Source organism: Nicotiana tabacum, chromosome 1 (genome assembly GCF_000715075.1).
Source record: "Nicotiana tabacum cultivar K326 chromosome 1, ASM71507v2, whole genome shotgun sequence".
In the NCBI taxonomy this organism is placed as follows: Eukaryota; Viridiplantae; Streptophyta; class Magnoliopsida; order Solanales; family Solanaceae; genus Nicotiana; species Nicotiana tabacum.
The window spans coordinates 220774253-220782714 of NC_134080.1; the positions used below are offsets into that span (position 1 = coordinate 220774253).

The 8462-nt window shown below is 36.0% G+C and overlaps 1 long non-coding RNA gene across 1 annotated transcript; it reads left to right on the top strand.

Annotated features, from left to right (window-relative positions):
- Nucleotides 1-1163: 1163 nt before the first annotated feature.
- LOC107817501 (uncharacterized) lies at nt 1164-3625 on the top strand. The gene is made up of 2 exons (XR_012694540.1): nt 1164-1867; nt 3531-3625. It is a non-coding gene; the product is annotated as an uncharacterized LOC107817501 (long non-coding RNA).
- The last annotated feature ends 4837 nt before the right edge of the window (nt 3626-8462 follow it).

Sequence of the window (8462 nt, forward strand, 5' to 3'; positions counted from 1 at the left end):
TTATCCAGGCGGGCTCCTAACTGCTGAACTTGAAATTGAAAATACTCCTCTATTATCCAGGCGGGCTCCTGACTTCACAGAAATAGACAAAACGAAGAAAACTTTCTGCCCCAGTTTGGAAACTGGGCACATATTACCGGATATTAATAGGAATTTGACTAAAGCTAGACTTGAAATACCTCTGTTGTACAGGCGGGCTCCTGCTTTCCGAAACTTGAATTGTATACCTCTGTTCTCCAGGCGGGCTCCTGACTGCGACTACCTAAAAATTTAGCACTTCCATTCTCCCGGCGGGCTCCTGACTTCGCCTACTTAAAAATTTAACACCTTCATTCTTCAGGCGGGCTCCTGACTTCAACTACTTAAAAGTTTAACATCTCCATTCTTCAGGCGGGCTCCTGACTTCGACTACTTAAAACATTTAACACCTCCATTCTCCAGGCGGGCTCCTGACTTCGACTACTTAAAAATTTAACACCTTCATTCTTCAGGCGGGCTCCTGACTCCTGTAAGCACGTGATTTTTGCCCTATATGAGAATTACTCCAAAAAAAAATTCAAAAATAAAATGATTTTTCTTGGTGTGCCATTTTGTGATATTTTGTGACATTTTGAATAATTATTTGTATTTGTTTATGCATGTTTATTTGCTAAATTAATAAAAAATACAAAAATATGTCACATTTGCATGTAGGATTTAATTCTATAATTGTTACTAATTAAATTTGTTTACAAAAAATTAAAAATTACAAAAATAGGCATCGTTTGCATTTTTAGCATTTAATGACCAAATATACAATTTTATGCTTAATTAATACTTAATTGTGCGTTAATTATTATTAGGAGTTAATTTGCGATTAATTTAGTTCTTAATAATAGTTTAAGTATTTTTATAATTTAGTTTTAGAAAAATAAAAGAAGAAAAGAGAGCGAAAATATAAAGAAAATCGGAATTAGGCCTCTTCTTCAACTTCAAGCCACAGGCCCAAAAATGGTCCAATCTTCCCTACGACCCAGTCCATTCCGAACTGGGTCGACCCAGTCCATAACCCAAAAGACCCAATACCCCTATCTTGCATTTCAAAGACACAAAACAAAAAATAAAAAAAAAAAATTTTTTAGAAAACCCTAAGAAATGCCTAAAGCATCCGCACCCCCCCCCTATTCTCTTTCTTCTTCCTCAAAACTTCAAGCTCCAATGGCTGCCATAGCCAACCATGGCTACTCACCTTCTTCGTCCACACAAACACCCTCGCGTCCAAACGACTTCCCCGTCATCCATTAAAACCACATAACCACCTTCAAGCTCGAACTCGACAACCATGGTCGCTATTGCTGTGTCTTCATCATCGACGACCAGTCCGTCGACTCCCTTTCACCATCATCGTTTCCACTGCAGAATCAGTCCTCAACTTCACGTCCTAACAGTCCAGCCATGGATGCTGCTCGCGCTACTGCTACTGTTTCATCTTCTTTGTTTCGTCGACTTCGAATTGGGTGGTCGAAGATCCGAGCTCCAGCCATGGATGTTGCTCGCGCCACTGCTGCCCGTTTCCATCATTACTGCTGCGTTCGGCTCCCAGCTGCTACTGCTTCATGCAGTTTCTTCTTCCTCCGTCGCGCTGCTGCTAAGACGTCTATTTCTGCTGCTTCTCGACGGACTGCTTCATGCAGTTTCTTCTTCCTCCGTCGCGCTGCTGCCAGGACGTCTGTTTCTGCTGCTTCTCGACGGACTGCTGCTCGTCGCAGCAGTTGCTATTGTTTCGTTGTTGCTTCGTCTTCTTCGATTTGTCAAAGGTCGAGGGTTTTTCGTTGAGTCGAAGCCCGTACGGATTTGTTTACAATCGTCGTTCGTCGTTTCATTTCCGGTTAGTTGATTTTTGAATTTCATTTATCATCCATATTTTTGTTTGGTATTTTCCGGATCCAAAATCGTTAAAGAATTCAATTCTTGTTTTGTTCGTTGTTCATCATTAAAATCATTTTTCTAGTTTGTTCATGTTCATGTGCTTTGTTAAAATTAATTTTCAGATTTTAAAATAGAAGTTTAATTAATTGTTTTCATATTCATTTCATGTTTGTATTATTGTTTAAGTGAATATTTGTTAGTTTGATGTTTGTCAGATTCAAATTGAAATTTAATTAAATATTTCTTCAATTTGTTTCATGTGTTTATGTATTGTTAGAAATTGTTACTATTGTTAAGTTCAAGTTTAAGTTCATAATTGTTTCTTCGTCGATCTTGTTATTTGTTTAAAGAATTTAGTTGTATTAAAGGAATATATTGTTTTAATCGTTTAATTCGTCATGTTTGTTGTCTTAAAATAGAGTCATTCATGTTCATACTTTGTTTGGATGATCTTGAATCCGAATTTTGTATAGTTTGATTTCTTGTTTACCATTTATGATTATTGCTTGAATTGTTCTCATAATCTTGTTTAAAGTTTAATATAAGAATTGTTTGTTGTAATGTTGTTAGAGTTGATTTTAAGTTCAATATGATTGAATTTAGAAATCTTCATACTTTGTTTGTTGTTGTTGTTGAATCCGAAAATAGGATTGTTTGTTGCTAAAATATTGTTCAATCAAATTTTAGTTATTCTTGGTTGTTCAATTTGTGTTCATATGATTTGTTGTTGAAATGTTGTTAAAATCATGTTCATGTGATATTGTTGTTATGATGTTCATCCATGTTCATATTGTTGTTTGAACATTGTTAGAAATTGATCATATTGTCTATATTTTGGTTAAGTTTGATTAATTGATGTGTTATAGCTGATGAGTAGTTTGGTAAATTTGTAATACGTTCAGGGGTAGTTTGGTAATTTCAGTAAGATCGGAAGGGGTAGTTTAGGAATTGTACATTTTGTAATTATTTATTTGAAGCATGGGGGACAAAATGAAATGGGGTGGGTTGTGATATGATTATTTAATATAAAGGGGGGACAAGATTTAAATTAAAGGGGAATCTTGCATTATTTTAAATAAGGCATGGGGGACAAAATATAATGGGGTGGTGTGATATATTTATTTAATGTAATGGGGATGAGTGGGAAGATAATGGGTTTGGTAGAGAAAGGGATTGATTTTAATTGATTTATGGGATGAGATATATATATGTGAAGTCTTGAACACAAGAGAAGAGAGAAAAAAAAAGGGACAGAAAAAAAAGAGATTGAAAAAAAGCTGAACATCTATTCCGAAAAAAAAAAAAACATTGAAACTCTCAAGAAAAGAAAAACATACAAAGAAAAAAAAAATTTGAAAAATTAGAAGAGAAAGTAGTACACACCTGAGAAATATTCTGGTATACAGGTGTAGAAATTAAGGGTTGAAGATTAACTAGCCTTTCAAAAATCTGAAAATTTCCTTTGGTTTCTGTCCATTATTTTCGGCATTCCTGGATTTTATTTTGAATTTTTCAAAGCTGTCACTGGGATTTTCGTTGACTGGTTATTGCTGGTTATTGTTGCTGTTGCTGTGTTACGTATTACGTTGCTGACTTTCTTCTTCTTATATTGACAATATCAGGTACACAACTGTAATTTTGGCATTTTGTAAGCTGAAATGAAGAATGGAGTGTTAAATTTTTAATTTAGTTTAATTTAATTTTTGTATTGTATTTAGGTTATTCATGTATTATTATTCTGTAAATCACTGTCATCGGCATAACTAGGCATATTATAGCGACGTATTAAATAACGCCTTTACCAGATTATTAGGAAATATAGTTAAGCCTGATTATTAATTAAAATTGTTTAAATAAAAAAAAATAGAAGAAATAACGTAAAAATGGCGTTATTGAATCAGTTTGGCAAAAATGAACTAAGTTCCTTATTCATAAGGTTTTTCGTCAACGATAAGTTAATCCGAACCATGTAGTCAATTTCAGTTATAACATGAATTAGTTTGCAAACAAGTATTAGGACATGATGAATTAAAAAAAAAGTTAGTTAATGTTAAATTGTTTAAATTTTTAGAAATATGATTTAGTACTCAAGTTTTTATTTTTATTTCTTTCAATTTTCAGTATTTGCAAATAATTAGTTTCAATAAGCTTAAGTCTTACTAATAATTTGAATTTTAATCCAACTATGGGATAATTAGTTTTTTTTTATTTTATTTTTTACTTTCCGATAATTCCATGTTGTATCTATGATTATAATTTTATTATTTTCTGCTAATATTTGTTTTTCTCTTCTATTTAATATGTCATTTTCAAGAATGTAGATATTGATTTTATATTTATAAAAAAACTTAGTAATAATAAAAAGGTAGTCATTAGGGATATTATTAAAGGAGTTCGCTAAAAATAAATAGATGTAAATAATACAAATGTATAGGATTCTCCATTCTCATTTATTTATTTAATTATTAAAAAAAATTACTTAGAATTAGGGATGGATTGTTTAGTGAATTTCACTTCCTTCCCCAAAGATGATGACGCGTTAGACTCTTTAGGCGCGATTTAATTAATTTTACCTTCTTAAACTCGGATGCGCATTTCATGCGACCCAAATCTAAATCCTAAAACATCAAATAAAATATGTTTCATATTGTGGGTGCATTTCATGTGACACAATCCAAAGACATGTTTTAAGCGATGTTCACATTCCTAAAAAATAATAATTATAATAATAAAGCGGTAAAAGATAAAATTTGCACATGGTTCATAATTGTATTAAAAATCAGATAAATAAGCCGAATATAACAGTTGAGCGACCGTGCTAGAACCACGGAACTCGGGAATGCCTAACACCTTCTCCCGGGTTAACAGAATTCCTTATCCGGATTTCTGGTACGCAAACTGTAATATAGAGTCATTCTTTTCCTCGATTCGGGATTAAAATTGGTGACTTGGGACACCCTAAATCTCCCAAGTGGCGACTCTGAAATAATTAAACCAATCCCGTTTCGACTGTCCTTTAATTGGAAAAAACTCCCTACGCACCTCGCGGTGCCGGAAAAAGGAGGTGTGACAGCTCTGGCGACTCTGCTGGGGACATCTTAACCCAGAATCTCTGGTTCAGGGTTAGAAATTCGAGCTCATATAAATTGTTATATTTGGTTTTATCTGATTTTTACATGTTTGAGCCTAATGTGCTAAATACTGCTTTTACCGCTTTGATATTACATGAACTGTGTATAAACTATGCCGAAACCCATCTCCTCTCTGAGTCTTCTAAATCATGAAGAAGGGTGTACTTCGTACGACTTCTTTTCTGTATAGTGTAAAATCCCAATTTAGAACGAGGTTCGGACAAGTTGCTAAGCCGGTGAAGCTTCTGTATTCCCGGTACGCTACCCCCCCTCGGCTCGAGCTGTCCGCTCGGGTAAGCCAGGTCTAGAACAAACACCCAGGTTCTGAACCTAGTATAACAAAACCACGTGTCGGATCCCTAGTAGGAACGTTTGTTTGCATCACGTGCATCTGACTTTGGAGGCTCAACACAGGGGTTGGGTCTGTCTAGGACAGGTGCACCAAAAATGAAAATGACCATCCTGATGCATCTTATTTGTTTTATGTGCATTTATTTGCTCGGTCTTGCATGTTGACCGGCTTCTGAGTCTCGGGAGTGTAAAAAATAAAATAAAATAAAAATAGCAAGTGAAAAGTTATTTGATTAATTTAGAAAAAATCAGTGTCCAAGTACTGTCGAAGTGCTGCCGAATTTTTTTTTAAAAAAAAAAAAACATATATATATTTTTTTTTTTTTTTTGCCTAGAAAGCAGAAAGTGTGTAGGAATAAGTCTTTTATTTTAATTTGCTTTATTTAAAAAAAAATGAAAAATGAAAATAGTTTTTTTTTATATAAAAGGAAGTGGAAAAATTTGTTTGTTTTCAAAAAAAAAATTAGTTAGTTTATAGCCTGAACTACGCGGGTATGATTCTCACCGGATGTGAGATCAGAGGCAAACCTCTTTGGTTTCGGCTCACCATATTCAAAAAAAAATCCAAAAATATTTAACATTACTCACTTCTTTAGAAAGTTTTTCTTTTAGACCTCAATTTTTTTAAAAAAAAAATATATTTCCTTTTAATCTCAAAATCCCAATTATTTGTTTAAAAGATATTCAAAATAAAATTCAAAAATATTTTTTCTGTAGTATTTCTTTCATAAATTCAGAATATTGGTTCAAAAATATTTCCTTTCTCTTTAAAAGTTTTTTTTCAAGAAAAAAAAATTTATTAAAACCCAAAAAAATATTTCTTTAGAATATAGATAGTTTTTAAGTCAAATAAAAGTTTTTCCTTCTTTAATCACTATAATAAATGTGCAGGATGAGCACAAGTCAAAATGAACCATTCTCAGTGTGTAGCGAGGTCCCTTCGCAACTCCACATGTGGTGGAATGATATGGGAAAGGATAGTATAAAGATAGTGGAAAGAGTTTTGGGAGGTTTTGTCGATCTGTTGAATATCAAGCCAAGGACAGATATCATCGAGGCTCTAATACCGTTCTGGGACCCAACCCGCAACGTGTTTCGTTTTGCTGACTTTGAACTTTCACCTACACTAGAGGAAGTCGCCGGATATGCGGGGTTGAATGGGAAACTAAGAGGGCAGTATTTACTTTCACCAAGACCAGTATCTCCGCACGCGTTCTTGGATTTGCTAAGCATTAGTCGGAAGGTACAGAATGATGATTTGTCGAAGGGATGTGGTACTCTCCAATTCTTGTATCAACGGTACGGAATTCCTCAGGGTTTGGAAGAACCAAACCTCGGATTAATTCACACTGGGAACAGAATCAAGTGGGAAGCAAGACGTACTTTGGCATTTATCACAGCATTTCTGGGAGTTGTGGTCTGTCCCCGCAAAGATAAAAAAATAGAGATAGGCCTTGTAGGGATGGCCGATGTTGCAATCAAAAGAACCGACAGTACTGTGGTTCCTTTGATTTTGTCTGAAATCTACCGAGCTTTAACTATATGCCGAGAAGGAGGCAAGTTTTTCCAGGGATGCAATCTGTTACTCCAGCTGTGGATGCAAGAACACCTCCATCACCGAGTGGGATACATGAACCACGGGTTGACTGAGAAAAACTGCATTAGCGGCTTTGAGAAACGAATGACAGGCGTCATATTTCCCGAAGGCGTCGAAGCATGGCTTGCACAATTGAGGTCAACAACAGCCGACCAAGTTGAATGGGCATTTGGGTGGTTGAATGATACTGAGGTAATATACATGGCGGCCGAGGAATGTCATGTTCTTTTGATGGGACTTCGTAGCATCCAACCATATGCTCCTCATCGGGTACTGCGCCAACTAGGAAGATTTCAGGTAATTCCCACTGATGAGGATCTAAGCAAGCACGCCATTGAGTTGAGTCCAGGAGTCGTGTTCCCCGAAGGAAAAATTAGAAAGTTGTGGCACGAATGTAGATTCCTTGAACCCAAGACTATGGTTCGAGAGCTGGCTAAGGGTGAGGTAGACCCAAAATACGATGTTTGGTTCGGGAAAAGGTTCCAGATTCGTCAGAGGCCTGCCAAAAGAGCTCACGTCCAACAATTTACGGATGATTCGCAGGAACAGTGGGGCTGGTTAGTGAGAGAGGAAGGCTACCGGGTTGAAATCGGGCAGCTGAAGCGACAAATTGAAAGGCTTATGTTTGAAAACAACGTTCAAGTAGCCTCAGAGCAGGGTGAGAAGAACAAATTAGCCAAAGAAAACCAGGCACTGAAAGCCCGAATTCGCCGAGTCAGTAAGAGTGATAGCGACCGACAGAAACGTCTATCTGATGAAAGGTTGATAGCGGAATTGAGAAATCAAGTCAGCCAAAGCCGAGAAGACTTGGAGAGATCCCAGGCTTGTATAACAAGAATGCGGGTCAGATGGGCTACAGTTACAACATCACGGAGAGAGCACCTATGGCAAGTAAAAAGGGACTACGAAATGAGTGTTGCGACATTGAGAGAGATAAACACCATTCTCAATAATCGGGTCCTCAAACAAGCCCAGGATGCTAGAACATATAGAGAACACTACCATGAGTCGATAGCCCGGATGGAAGAACAAATGGAGAGGTTCCAAGAGCAGCTCATTGACAATACTCGAATATTGGGACTAAAGAATCAACGGATAGAACAACTGTGCATAGAGAGGGATAGAATCAGGGGTAGGATCAATGATATAGGGCGCTATATCACCACAAAGTGCCTAACATGTGAAGAGATGCCTCGTGATGTCCTATTTGCCTCAATCATGGGCTATGTCCATCAGATCATGGAGGAACTAAAAAGCTTGCAAAGAAGCCTGGCCCCCAAGCCCGCGGAAAGGCCGAATGATGCCTCGCGGGCACCAAAATTCAAAGCTTTAATGTATCCCTAGTTCAATCTTGCACTTGTTTGTTTTTCGAGTCTGTTGTCTACCCATATGTTTTTTTTCCTTTTCTTCAAACATTCTCAAAAAAAAAAAAAATATATATATATATATATATATATATATATATATATATATAA